General features: G+C 46.6%; 6 non-coding genes across 6 annotated transcripts; all 6 read right to left on the reverse strand.

The window, feature by feature from the left end:
* Nucleotides 1–950: 950 nt before the first annotated feature.
* LOC142697723 (U2 spliceosomal RNA) lies at nt 951–1,141 on the reverse strand. Its single transcript, XR_012865486.1, has one exon. It is a non-coding gene; the product is annotated as a U2 spliceosomal RNA (small nuclear RNA).
* Nucleotides 1,142–2,479: 1,338 nt separating this feature from the next.
* Nucleotides 2,480–2,671, reverse strand: LOC142697810 (U2 spliceosomal RNA). Its single transcript, XR_012865557.1, has one exon. It is a non-coding gene; the product is annotated as a U2 spliceosomal RNA (small nuclear RNA).
* A 6,898-nt stretch (nt 2,672–9,569) lies between these two features.
* Nucleotides 9,570–9,760, reverse strand: LOC142697724 (U2 spliceosomal RNA). Its single transcript, XR_012865487.1, has one exon. It is a non-coding gene; the product is annotated as a U2 spliceosomal RNA (small nuclear RNA).
* Nucleotides 9,761–11,074: 1,314 nt separating this feature from the next.
* Nucleotides 11,075–11,265, reverse strand: LOC142697725 (U2 spliceosomal RNA). The gene has a single exon (XR_012865488.1). It is a non-coding gene; the product is annotated as a U2 spliceosomal RNA (small nuclear RNA).
* A 1,338-nt stretch (nt 11,266–12,603) lies between these two features.
* Nucleotides 12,604–12,794, reverse strand: LOC142697728 (U2 spliceosomal RNA). The gene has a single exon (XR_012865490.1). It is a non-coding gene; the product is annotated as a U2 spliceosomal RNA (small nuclear RNA).
* A 1,340-nt stretch (nt 12,795–14,134) lies between these two features.
* On the reverse strand, nt 14,135–14,325 carry LOC142697729 (U2 spliceosomal RNA). Its single transcript, XR_012865491.1, has one exon. It is a non-coding gene; the product is annotated as a U2 spliceosomal RNA (small nuclear RNA).
* Between the last annotated feature and the right edge of the window lie 496 nt (nt 14,326–14,821).

Genomic DNA, 14,821 nt, shown 5'->3' on the forward strand with positions numbered 1-14,821 from the left:
ACTGCCTGGGCCCAGGCTTTTATCTCTGAGGCAGGCCCCATTATGATGTCAGAAAGCTGGCTCTGGAATCCTGAGGGCTCCACTATGACACGTGCAAAGTTCCGTCTGAACTTTATATAAGACGGTGCGGCTCAGTCAGTCACTCAGTGTTGCCTGAGAGGGCAACACTGCAACAGCCGGCCGCCAGGCTGTCTTTTTTTTGCACATTTATTTGCCTCCAGGAGGCCACAAGAGGGAGACAAGGGACTGCAAAATGGAAAATAGGCATCCACCAACTTTACAGACAACTTCTCTTTGCTCCTACAACCTCCATCCTTGCACAGTTTGTTATTCTTCCAGGTAACATAGTAACAAATCCAAATTGCTGCTCTCTTTGTAGGCAAGCAAGGGTTTGTTGCAACTGCAATTCTTACTTCTTCTTGGAAATGTAGGGACGACAGTACATTCCATCACATCCATCTAGTGTACACAGGTAGGTCCATTGTGGCGGGCGGGCTGCTTTAATGGCTGTTTGCTGTTCCCCCTACTCCACTCCACTATTTGACTGTGGTGCTGCATCAATCAATCAGTGGCTGGCTCAGGTGCAGCTCTTTAACCTACCTAAAAGGGAGGGCGGAGAGAAGACAAGGAAGGTGAATGAGCTGTTCCAATGTGAAATGCCGGAAACACAGAAACACAGAAGACACACACACACACACACACACACACACACACACACACACACACACACACACACACACACACACACACACACACACACAACAAGAGGTGGCAATGTATTAATTAATTGCATTTAATAAATGAGCTCATTATCACACATGACTGTACAAATGCATTGTCCAACAGGTGTTGAAATAATGGGATTAAAAGGGGAGATCCCATCAGAAAGACAAAAACAATAGCAAACACAAATAGCACTTTTGGAATCTGATTTTAGTCAACACATAAGGGAAGGGTGCACCGGTCCTGGAAATACTGCAATACCAGGTCAATGCGTGGAGTGGACAGAGCAAGCTCTATTTCCATCTCCCTGTTCTAAAAATCCATTTAATATATGGTCCCCAGATAGGGGACGTATCAGATATTAAACTGATAAGAACAGATACTACACTTGATCTTAGCCAAAAGGCCGAGAAGCGATAACCCGAGCGGCCCTTGCCTTGCCCGAGCCTGTCCCATACTGCTGTTCACCCCTTGCAGCGATTGATTCAGCCTACTCCTAGGCAATTCCATGGGGCCCTGCAGGCTCACACACATTTACAGCTACTAAGCGGGAGGGAGGTGAATAAAGGCCGGAGAGGAAGCTACACAGGATTTGCTTCTTTTGCTTGCACCACAATGCAGTGCTGAAAGAGGAGGAATCTACATAAAAACGCCTTCCTGGCAACGCCCAAATGCCCTCCTGCCATGCAGATAAACACTGGCAGCGGCAGCAAGTGCATGCCCACAGCCACCCCTTGTTCCTTCACACCTTGTATCAGCTGTAATCCAGTCCAGTCCAGTCCAGTGCTGCCTGCTGAGCAGCACTGACCAACACTGCCTGGGCCCAGGCTTTTATCTCTGAGGCAGGCCCCATTATGATGTCAGAAAGCTGGCTCTGGAATCCTGAGGGCTCCACTATGACACGTGCAAAGTTCCGTCTGAACTTTATATAAGACGGTGCGGCTCAGTCAGTCACTCAGTGTTGCCTGAGAGGGCAACACTGCAACAGCCGGCCGCCAGGCTGTCTTTTTTTTGCACATTTATTTGCCTCCAGGAGGCCACAAGAGGGAGACAAGGGACTGCAAAATGGAAAATAGGCATCCACCAACTTTACAGACAACTTCTCTTTGCTCCTACAACCTCCATCCTTGCACAGTTTGTTATTCTTCCAGGTAACATAGTAACAAATCCAAATTGCTGCTCTCTTTGTAGGCAAGCAAGGGTTTGTTGCAACTGCAATTCTTACTTCTTCTTGGAAATGTAGGGACGACAGTACATTCCATCACATCCATCTAGTGTACACAGGTAGGTCCATTGTGGCGGGCGGGCTGCTTTAATGGCTGTTTGCTGTTCCCCCTACTCCACTCCACTATTTGACTGTGGTGCTGCATCAATCAATCAGTGGCTGGCTCAGGTGCAGCTCTTTAACCTACCTAAAAGGGAGGGCGGAGAGAAGACAAGGAAGGTGAATGAGCTGTTCCAATGTGAAATGCCGGAAACACAGAAACACAGAAGACACACACACACACACACACACACACACACACACACACACACACACACACACACACACACACACACACACACAACAAGAGGTGGCAATGTATTAATTAATTGCATTTAATAAATGAGCTCATTATCACACATGACTGTACAAATGCATTGTCCAACAGGTGTTGAAATAATGGGATTAAAAGGGGAGATCCCATCAGAAAGACAAAAACAATAGCAAACACAAATAGCACTTTTGGAATCTGATTTTAGTCAACACATAAGGGAAGGGTGCACCGGTCCTGGAAATACTGCAATACCAGGTCAATGCGTGGAGTGGACAGAGCAAGCTCTATTTCCATCTCCCTGTTCTAAAAATCCATTTAATATATGGTCCCCAGATAGGGGACGTATCAGATATTAAACTGATAAGAACAGATAAGGTTTCAACAAAGTTTTTTATTGGCAAAAATAATATATTTTACAGACTTTTTTTTTAAAATTGAAACCACAAGATAAAATCAACAGCATAATACATGAATATTCATACATTTAAATGAATACAAAAGTAATAATAATAAGACCATTAATACAGATGTTATAATAAAAGTACAGAACAATAGCAGGATAAAATTTATACAGGGCATAAAAGACATAAAAGAATAAAACCATTTTTATTTACAATGTTATGGTATTCCACATTTGCAAACACCACATGGATGTTGCTTCTTTTACCCCTAGCTGCTTTTTGTCCCTAAGATAATAAATATACATTTCACTTAGGGCATATTTCACACAATTTTTAACGTCAATAAAATCATGTTTAAAAAGCAGAATGTTCCTAACCTTCCAAATGGCATTCTTAAAACAGTTTAAAATGATCCAACAGACCATTTGCTGTTTAAAACTTGGGCAGTTAAAAAGACCATAAAACACGTATTCAAATTTAAGATCTTTAAGACCGCAGGCCCATTTCAGCAATGGGCCTACCTTCCTCCAAACCTCCTGTGCATATGGGCAGTTCCAAAACAGGTGCATTATCGTCTCGTCGTCACCACACCTGTCTCTCGGGCACTTGGCTCTCGCCACCAGTCCTCGCCTATGCTGGAATTCACGAGTAGGGAGGCACTGGTGAACGATTGCCCAGGCAAGGTCCTTGTGCACATTTGCCATAAATTTCCCGAAAACGTTCCGCCACACCACCTTGGACCTTGCCTGTGAGAAATTTGAAACTGCCAGTGTATCCTCCTGCCGCCTACAGGAGAGTGACACTTTTTTCTGGTCCCCCAATATGTCAGGCTCCAATTCTTGGAGACCTAGGAGCCTGACAGTTTTTTCGAGCACCGCATATTGTTTTGGGGGACACAGAAGCACAGGAGAATTCAAAGGGACACGAAACCATCGTTTAAAAATCATGCCCGTAGCGTACTTTAAAAAGTAGCTAAAAATACCATCAGAATTATACATTTTAAAACAGAAGCAAAAGTATTTAATGTAAAAGAAGTTAAAAAGGTTAGGAACATCTCTCCCGCCATTGTCCTTACATCTGTACATAAAATCACGTTTTAGTTTTTCCATTTTGGAACCCCATAAAAACATAAAACAGATCCTGGTCACTTTTTTAATATATAAAATTGTTGGAGGGAAAACCATAGCTACATAAAGCATTATGGGTAATAAAACAGATTTAATTATTAAAACTTTTCCCTCCATGGTGAGATTTCTCAAATTCCACATTAAAACCTTTTTTTCCATTTTGGCAATTACTGAATCCCAATTGGGTCTCCCATCGTTTTCTTGATTAAAAACAATTCCTAAAATTTTTATCTGATCCTGCTGCATGTTAACTCCTGGTGTCACAGAGGAATCCCATACACCAGTATAAAAACAGTCACACTTATCAACGTTTAATTTAAAACCAGAGGCTTCACAAAAAAAGCCGGTGTTCCTCAATGCCCGTCTCATAGAAGCGGCGTCTGGGCATAGGACGGTGGCGTCATCCATATAGCCTAGGATTTTTACCTGGTTCCCCCTTCCTCCAGGTATGGGCACGCCTCTGATGACTTTATCATCTCTTATTAGGGTGAACAGAGGTTCTATGGCACAAATAAAAAGGAGCGGAGACAACGGGCACCCCTGTTTCACCCCTGATAAAAGAGGAACACCTTTAGTTAAAAATCCGTTGATAGAAATTTGGCTAAAACAGGATCGATATAAAAGCTTAATACGTGTTAAAATAATTTCAGGAACAGCCATCTTTTTAAGAACCATAAAAAGATATTCATGGGAGACCCGGTCAAAAGCCTTCTCGAAATCTAAGGATAAAATAGCAAGGCTTTGACCCCTTTCTTTAAAATACCAAATGATGTCACGTAAAATATTCAGGGACTCAGTAATTGACCTCCCAGGTACCCCACATACCTGGTTTGGATGGATTAATTTATGAATAAAAGGTTTAAAACGGATTGTTATTAGTTTAGCTAAAATTTTACAATCAACGTTTAAAAGAGTAATAGGGCGCCAGTTTTTTAACTGGTCCCTCTCACCTTTTTTAAAAATTAAGGACACAATCCCCCTCCTCCAGGAAGGGGGCAGCTCTTCAGTAATAAAAACTTCCTTATACAATAAAAACATGTCATTCTTTAAAATTTCCCAAAAAGCATGATAAAATTCGATGGGCAGACCATCTTCCCCAGGAGCTTTCCCATTAGAAAAACTTTTAAAAGCAAATAAAAGTTCCTCCAAGGTAATATTACGGGATAAAACTTCCTGGTCTAAAATATCTAGCTTGGCATCAAGGGAATTAAGAACATGTTCTAAAAAGGAAGGATCAATATTTTTCTTGTTAAAAAGAGATTGGTAGAAATTAAAAGCAGAATTTAAAATGCCGACCATAGTGGTTTCTCCTTCAAGGTTTAAAATGACATCTCGTTTATCCATTACCTTTTTGAAGAAGAACCGGGAACACTTCTCGCCATCCTCGAGGTGCTTTACATGTGAATTAAAAATTATTTGTTTCCCTTTCTCTTCTATGGCATATTTTATTTCAGCTTTAAGATTTAAGATATCATCATCAACATCCATACCAATCTCCTTCAATTTAAAAAGTACATGTAAACGTTTATTAAGAACATAAAACCATTGTTTTTTCTCTTTTGCTTTCTTCTTACCTGCTCGAATAAAAAAAGCTCTGATTTTGGGTTTAATGCCCTCCCACCAGTGTAGCATAGGCTGACTGGGCGCTCTATGGGACTGCCAACACTGGTAGGTCCGCACAAACTCCTCTTTAATGATGGGGTCCTCCAGGAGTGTGGTGTTTAGTCTCCAGGGACCCCTACAAGCTTTTTGCTCTCCCTCTAGCTCCAGGTGCACTGAAAGGAGCTTGTGATCAGATAAAATATTTGTTAAAAGCAAACATTTTTTGGGAATAAAACTATTAGAAGTGAAAATAAAATCAATTCTGGAGCTCACTCTTCCATTGGACCAGGTGGGGCCTGGGTCCGCAGGCAAGAGTTCCCTCCAGCAATCTTTCAATTTAAAATCACCAATAAAATTCTTGAGCAGGTAAGAAGTACGGTCAATTTTTCGATTAAAATCCCCACCCTGCCGGTGTTCTCCATCTCGCACACAGTTAAAATCACCACCCACCAGCAGGGGGGTAGACCCAACACAAAACAATGGTAAAATCTCTAATAGTTCTGCCCTCTCCTGTTTGGTAGGAGGGGCATAAACGTTTAAAACACGAATTAAAATTCCATTAAAAAGCAAATGTATTAAAATAGCTCTGCCGGGCATGATTTCAGTCACTGTTTGGATGGAGATAAAACGACCTCGGCAGAGCAATCCAACCCCCGCAGAGCGACAGTCATTTCCACCAGACCAGACTGAGGGGCCTAGTTTCCAGTCCATCTTTAAATCTTGATATTCCAAGTCATTAGGGATTCCACATTCTTGAAGCAGGCAAAGGTCAAAGTCCACAGTCTCTAAAAATGAAAATAAAGCAGTCCTGCGGACAGGGCTCTTTAGGGACCTCACATTTAGTGAGGCGACTTTGATAGGAACCAACATAGTCTTAGTTGAGGTCAGGGTCCGAACCAGAAGAGTCGTACTCGGAGATCAGCTGCGAGTCTGGACCCCCTTTTTGAGGGGTCAATAAATCTTGGATGTTGGTAGGGTCAGAGCCAGATACGTGGGCGGCTCCAACCCCCACACTGCTCTCATCCGAACTCCGATAGGCAGCTTTCCTCCGAACTCCGGACTCCTCTTCCTCTCGCTGTCTCTTTGCAGAATGGCTCCTATCCATCTCCTCGAAGTCGCTCTCACCCATCTCTGGCCCCTGGCTGAAGATATCGCTGATGTCCTTCCTGGGCAGCTGCACAGGGGCCTGTGAGGTCCCATCACTCTTGGCAACCTTTGCCTGCTTACGGGGAGCCTTCATCGCAAGCCCCTCCACAACCGCAGTGGAGGAACTTTGCTCCGACCCCCCCGTTGACCGGAAATGGTCAAAACGAGGCTCCAATCCAGCATATTTTAGGGTTTTCTTAATGGAGCCCTCGTCTGACACAGAGTGTCTCCGCTCCATGCCCACACTCTTGGGACAGGCGTCAGGTCCTACTGCAGAACCTACGGAGCCACGACGCCTGTCGCTAACCACTGCCTCAACAGGGTCCACTGCAGGCGGAGCAGAGGACCTGTTTGCAGAGGTGCCGGTCAACTTATGTCCAGCAGAGTCAGAATTCCTCCTGCTCTGCCTGGACCCGGTGGAATCCCTATGGCCGTCCCTCGAGGCTGACATCGGTGGGCCCCCCGATGGAGCTGTGAAGGACTTTGGCCTGGACCCCTCAGTCGTCAATGCTCGTTTTGGGGCATTACCAGCGGCGTCTGCACATGTTGCAAACTGCCGCTCTGGCCCTGGTCTGGGTGGCCCAGATTTCGCTCTGCGGGGGCAATCTTTAAAAGCATGCCCAGTCATGCCGCACAGATTGCACAACACCTCGGAACTGCATTTTGCCGCTACGTGTCCAACCTGGCCACACCTGTTACACTGCACCACATGGGGCCGGTCACAATGTTCTCTGGTGTGGCCATATCTCAAGCAGTTCCGGCAGGCTATTGGCATCTGGGGGTAAAATAGGAATCCTCGATTCTTCCCAATGGCAAAGTTCTGGGGTGGGTGATGTAAGCCTCCAATGCCATTGGGATCCTGGCGGAACTTCACCCAATATTTTCTTTTGCCATTCCAGAAGCTCTGGGTGTTCAAGATTTTATGTGAGAAGCGGACCTCCCTGCAGTAACGACTGAGGAAGGTTTCAATGTCACACTCTGAGACAAATGGACTGAACATGCACATCACGAGCGGGACTTCTTCCTCCCCGTAGAGGAATAAAAAGTTCAGTCCATTTAGCCGCTCCTCACTCTGGTCCGCATCAGACAATCTTTTGTGCATGTTGTCGCAACATGCCGCGGCCGTAAAGGATACGGTGTACCGACCGCGGCTTTCCTGGTCGTTGAGACACAGGATGTCCGCCCGCTTGAGCCCCAGGAAGTCCAGCAGAATCACCTCCACAATGAAGCGAAGGTTCTTCCGCTGGCGATGGCCTTCTTCCACCTCGATGCGGACGGACTGGCGCAACCGGGTGTCCCCGGATGCAAATCCAAATGTATATGGCATTTTCAGTGCCTGGGGGCTAAGCCTGTCCCTTATAGCAGCAAGGGCTCAGATTCCACAATTAAGTGGAACCCTCCCCCAAGGCCAAGGATTAGGGTACCCCAGACACCTACGAAGCCCGATAAACGCCCTCGGAACGCTCTTAGAAAAACGCCTCAAGGCCGGTTGACCTCTTGGGTAAGGCGCGATCGCAACTCGTTGTCCGGGGGCTAAGCCCACTCCCCAAATAGCAGCAAGGGGGTGAAGTCTCTCTGTGAAAAGAGACGATCCCCCAAGGCCAAGGAGCAGGGTACCCCGGACACCTCCCAACAAAACCAGATGCAGAAATACTACACCTGATCTTGCCAAAAGGCCGAGAAGCGATAACCCGAGCGGCCCTTGCCTTGCCCGAGCCTGTCCCATACTGCTGTTCACCCCTTGCAGCGATTGATTCAGCCTACTCCTAGGCAATTCCATGGGGCCCTGCAGGCTCACACACATTTACAGCTACTAAGCGGGAGGGAGGTGAATAAAGGCCGGAGAGGAAGCTACACAGGATTTGCTTCTTTTGCTTGCACCACAATGCAGTGCTGAAAGAGGAGGAATCTACATAAAAACGCCTTCCTGGCAACGCCCAAATGCCCTCCTGCCATGCAGATAAACACTGGCAGCGGCAGCAAGTGCATGCCCACAGCCACCCCTTGTTCCTTCACACCTTGTATCAGCTGTAATCCAGTCCAGTCCAGTCCAGTGCTGCCTGCTGAGCAGCACTGACCAACACTGCCTGGGCCCAGGCTTTTATCTATCTCTGAGGCAGGCCCCATTATGATGTCAGAAAGCTGGCTCTGGAATCCTGAGGGCTCCACTATGACACGTGCAAAGTTCCGTCTGAACTTTATATAAGACGGTGCGGCTCAGTCAGTCACTCAGTGTTGCCTGAGAGGGCAACACTGCAACAGCCGGCCGCCAGGCTGTCTTTTTTTTGCACATTTATTTGCCTCCAGGAGGCCACAAGAGGGAGACAAGGGACTGCAAAATGGAAAATAGGCATCCACCAACTTTACAGACAACTTCTCTTTGCTCCTACAACCTCCATCCTTGCACAGTTTGTTATTCTTCCAGGTAACATAGTAACAAATCCAAATTGCTGCTCTCTTTGTAGGCAAGCAAGGGTTTGTTGCAACTGCAATTCTTACTTCTTCTTGGAAATGTAGGGACGACAGTACATTCCATCACATCCATCTAGTGTACACAGGTAGGTCCATTGTGGCGGGCGGGCTGCTTTAATGGCTGTTTGCTGTTCCCCCTACTCCACTCCACTATTTGACTGTGGTGCTGCATCAATCAATCAGTGGCTGGCTCAGGTGCAGCTCTTTAACCTACCTAAAAGGGAGGGCGGAGAGAAGACAAGGAAGGTGAATGAGCTGTTCCAATGTGAAATGCCGGAAACACAGAAACACAGAAGACACACACACACACACACACACACACACACACACACACACACACACACACACACACACACACACACACACACACAACAAGAGGTGGCAATGTATTAATTAATTGCATTTAATAAATGAGCTCATTATCACACATGACTGTACAAATGCATTGTCCAACAGGTGTTGAAATAATGGGATTAAAAGGGGAGATCCCATCAGAAAGACAAAAACAATAGCAAACACAAATAGCACTTTTGGAATCTGATTTTAGTCAACACATAAGGGAAGGGTGCACCGGTCCTGGAAATACTGCAATACCAGGTCAATGCGTGGAGTGGACAGAGCAAGCTCTATTTCCATCTCCCTGTTCTAAAAATCCATTTAATATATGGTCCCCAGATAGGGGACGTATCAGATATTAAACTGATAAGAACAGATACTACACTTGATCTTAGCCAAAAGGCCGAGAAGCGATAACCCGAGCGGCCCTTGCCTTGCCCGAGCCTGTCCCATACTGCTGTTCACCCCTTGCAGCGATTGATTCAGCCTACTCCTAGGCAATTCCATGGGGCCCTGCAGGCTCACACACATTTACAGCTACTAAGCGGGAGGGAGGTGAATAAAGGCCGGAGAGGAAGCTACACAGGATTTGCTTCTTTTGCTTGCACCACAATGCAGTGCTGAAAGAGGAGGAATCTACATAAAAACGCCTTCCTGGCAACGCCCAAATGCCCTCCTGCCATGCAGATAAACACTGGCAGCGGCAGCAAGTGCATGCCCACAGCCACCCCTTGTTCCTTCACACCTTGTATCAGCTGTAATCCAGTCCAGTCCAGTCCAGTGCTGCCTGCTGAGCAGCACTGACCAACACTGCCTGGGCCCAGGCTTTTATCTATCTCTGAGGCAGGCCCCATTATGATGTCAGAAAGCTGGCTCTGGAATCCTGAGGGCTCCACTATGACACGTGCAAAGTTCCGTCTGAACTTTATATAAGACGGTGCGGCTCAGTCAGTCACTCAGTGTTGCCTGAGAGGGCAACACTGCAACAGCCGGCCGCCAGGCTGTCTTTTTTTTGCACATTTATTTGCCTCCAGGAGGCCACAAGAGGGAGACAAGGGACTGCAAAATGGAAAATAGGCATCCACCAACTTTACAGACAACTTCTCTTTGCTCCTACAACCTCCATCCTTGCACAGTTTGTTATTCTTCCAGGTAACATAGTAACAAATCCAAATTGCTGCTCTCTTTGTAGGCAAGCAAGGGTTTGTTGCAACTGCAATTCTTACTTCTTCTTGGAAATGTAGGGACGACAGTACATTCCATCACATCCATCTAGTGTACACAGGTAGGTCCATTGTGGCGGGCGGGCTGCTTTAATGGCTGTTTGCTGTTCCCCCTACTCCACTCCACTATTTGACTGTGGTGCTGCATCAATCAATCAGTGGCTGGCTCAGGTGCAGCTCTTTAACCTACCTAAAAGGGAGGGCGGAGAGAAGACAAGGAAGGTGAATGAGCTGTTCCAATGTGAAATGCCGGAAACACAGAAACACAGAAGACACACACACACACACACACACACACACACACACACACACACACAACAAGAGGTGGCAATGTATTAATTAATTGCATTTAATAAATGAGCTCATTATCACACATGACTGTACAAATGCATTGTCCAACAGGTGTTGAAATAATGGGATTAAAAGGGGAGATCCCATCAGAAAGACAAAAACAATAGCAAACACAAATAGCACTTTTGGAATCTGATTTTAGTCAACACATAAGGGAAGGGTGCACCGGTCCTGGAAATACTGCAATACCAGGTCAATGCGTGGAGTGGACAGAGCAAGCTCTATTTCCATCTCCCTGTTCTAAAAATCCATTTAATATATGGTCCCCAGATAGGGGACGTATCAGATATTAAACTGATAAGAACAGATACTACACTTGATCTTAGCCAAAAGGCCGAGAAGCGATAACCCGAGCGGCCCTTGCCTTGCCCGAGCCTGTCCCATACTGCTGTTCACCCCTTGCAGCGATTGATTCAGCCTACTCCTAGGCAATTCCATGGGGCCCTGCAGGCTCACACACATTTACAGCTACTAAGCGGGAGGGAGGTGAATAAAGGCCGGAGAGGAAGCTACACAGGATTTGCTTCTTTTGCTTGCACCACAATGCAGTGCTGAAAGAGGAGGAATCTACATAAAAACGCCTTCCTGGCAACGCCCAAATGCCCTCCTGCCATGCAGATAAACACTGGCAGCGGCAGCAAGTGCATGCCCACAGCCACCCCTTGTTCCTTCACACCTTGTATCAGCTGTAATCCAGTCCAGTCCAGTCCAGTGCTGCCTGCTGAGCAGCACTGACCAACACTGCCTGGGCCCAGGCTTTTATCTCTGAGGCAGGCCCCATTATGATGTCAGAAAGCTGGCTCTGGAATCCTGAGGGCTCCACTATGACACGTGCAAAGTTCCGTCTGAACTTTATATAAGACGGTGCGGCTCAGTCAGTCACTCAGTGTTGCCTGAGAGGGCAACACTGCAACAGCCGGCCGCCAGGCTGTCTTTTTTTTGCACATTTATTTGCCTCCAGGAGGCCACAAGAGGGAGACAAGGGACTGCAAAATGGAAAATAGGCATCCACCAACTTTACAGACAACTTCTCTTTGCTCCTACAACCTCCATCCTTGCACAGTTTGTTATTCTTCCAGGTAACATAGTAACAAATCCAAATTGCTGCTCTCTTTGTAGGCAAGCAAGGGTTTGTTGCAACTGCAATTCTTACTTCTTCTTGGAAATGTAGGGACGACAGTACATTCCATCACATCCATCTAGTGTACACAGGTAGGTCCATTGTGGCGGGCGGGCTGCTTTAATGGCTGTTTGCTGTTCCCCCTACTCCACTCCACTATTTGACTGTGGTGCTGCATCAATCAATCAGTGGCTGGCTCAGGTGCAGCTCTTTAACCTACCTAAAAGGGAGGGCGGAGAGAAGACAAGGAAGGTGAATGAGCTGTTCCAATGTGAAATGCCGGAAACACAGAAACACAGAAGACACACACACACACACACACACACACACACACACACACACACACACACACACACACACACACACACACACACAACAAGAGGTGGCAATGTATTAATTAATTGCATTTAATAAATGAGCTCATTATCACACATGACTGTACAAATGCATTGTCCAACAGGTGTTGAAATAATGGGATTAAAAGGGGAGATCCCATCAGAAAGACAAAAACAATAGCAAACACAAATAGCACTTTTGGAATCTGATTTTAGTCAACACATAAGGGAAGGGTGCACCGGTCCTGGAAATACTGCAATACCAGGTCAATGCGTGGAGTGGACAGAGCAAGCTCTATTTCCATCTCCCTGTTCTAAAAATCCATTTAATATATGGTCCCCAGATAGGGGACGTATCAGATATTAAACTGATAAGAACAGATACTACACTTGATCTTAGCCAAAAGGCCGAGAAGCGATAACCCGAGCGGCCCTTGCCTTGCCCGAGCCTGTCCCATACTGCTGTTCACCCCTTGCAGCGATTGATTCAGCCTACTCCTAGGCAATTCCATGGGGCCCTGCAGGCTCACACACATTTACAGCTACTAAGCGGGAGGGAGGTGAATAAAGGCCGGAGAGGAAGCTACACAGGATTTGCTTCTTTTGCTTGCACCACAATGCAGTGCTGAAAGAGGAGGAATCTACATAAAAACGCCTTCCTGGCAACGCCCAAATGCCCTCCTGCCATGCAGATAAACACTGGCAGCGGCAGCAAGTGCATGCCCACAGCCACCCCTTGTTCCTTCACACCTTGTATCAGCTGTAATCCAGTCCAGTCCAGTCCAGTGCTGCCTGCTGAGCAGCACTGACCAACACTGCCTGGGCCCAGGCTTTTATCTCTGAGGCAGGCCCCATTATGATGTCAGAAAGCTGGCTCTGGAATCCTGAGGGCTCCACTATGACACGTGCAAAGTTCCGTCTGAACTTTATATAAGACGGTGCGGCTCAGTCAGTCACTCAGTGTTGCCTGAGAGGGCAACACTGCAACAGCCGGCCGCCAGGCTGTCTTTTTTTTGCACATTTATTTGCCTCCAGGAGGCCACAAGAGGGAGACAAGGGACTGCAAAATGGAAAATAGGCATCCACCAACTTTACAGACAACTTCTCTTTGCTCCTACAACCTCCATCCTTGCACAGTTTGTTATTCTTCCAGGTAACATAGTAACAAATCCAAATTGCTGCTCTCTTTGTAGGCAAGCAAGGGTTTGTTGCAACTGCAATTCTTACTTCTTCTTGGAAATGTAGGGACGACAGTACATTCCATCACATCCATCTAGTGTACACAGGTAGGTCCATTGTGGCGGGCGGGCTGCTTTAATGGCTGTTTGCTGTTCCCCCTACTCCACTCCACTATTTGACTGTGGTGCTGCATCAATCAATCAGTGGCTGGCTCAGGTGCAGCTCTTTAACCTACCTAAAAGGGAGGGCGGAGAGAAGACAAGGAAGGTGAATGAGCTGTTCCAATGTGAAATGCCGGAAACACAGAAACACAGAAGACACACACACACACACACACACACACACACACACACACACACACACACACACACACACACACACACACACACACAACAAGAGGTGGCAATGTATTAATTAATTGCATTTAATAAATGAGCTCATTATCACACATGACTGTACAAATGCATTGTCCAACAGGTGTTGAAATAATGGGATTAAAAGGGGAGATCCCATCAGAAAGACAAAAACAATAGCAAACACAAATAGCACTTTTGGAATCTGATTTTAGTCAACACATAAGGGAAGGGTGCACCGGTCCTGGAAATACTGCAATACCAGGTCAATGCGTGGAGTGGACAGAGCAAGCTCTATTTCCATCTCCCTGTTCTAAAAATCCATTTAATATATGGTCCCCAGATAGGGGACGTATCAGATATTAAACTGATAAGAACAGATACTACACTTGATCTTAGCCAAAAGGCCGAGAAGCGATAACCCGAGCGGCCCTTGCCTTGCCCGAGCCTGTCCCATACTGCTGTTCACCCCTTGCAGCGATTGATTCAGCCTACTCCTAGGCAATTCCATGGGGCCCTGCAGGCTCACACACATTTACAGCTACTAAGCGGGAGGGAGGTGAATAAAGGCCGGAGAGGAAGCTACACAGGATTTGCTTCTTTTGCTTGCACCACAATGCAGTGCTGAAAGAGGAGGAATCTACATAAAAACGCCTTCCTGGCAACGCCCAAATGCCCTCCTGCCATGCAGATAAACACTGGCAGCGGCAGCAAGTGCATGCCCACAGCCACCCCTTGTTCCTTCACACCTTGTATCAGCTGTAATCCAGTCCAGTCCAGTCCAGTGCTGCCTGCTGAGCAGCACTGACCAACACTGCCTGGGCCCAGGCTTTTATCTCTGAGGCAGGCCCCATTATGATGTCAGAAAGCTGGCTCTGGAATCCTGAGGGCTCCACTATGACACGTGCAAAGTTC

Source organism: Rhinoderma darwinii (assembly GCF_050947455.1).
Source record: "Rhinoderma darwinii isolate aRhiDar2 chromosome 5 unlocalized genomic scaffold, aRhiDar2.hap1 SUPER_5_unloc_9, whole genome shotgun sequence".
NCBI classification, from domain to species: domain Eukaryota; kingdom Metazoa; phylum Chordata; class Amphibia; order Anura; family Rhinodermatidae; genus Rhinoderma; species Rhinoderma darwinii.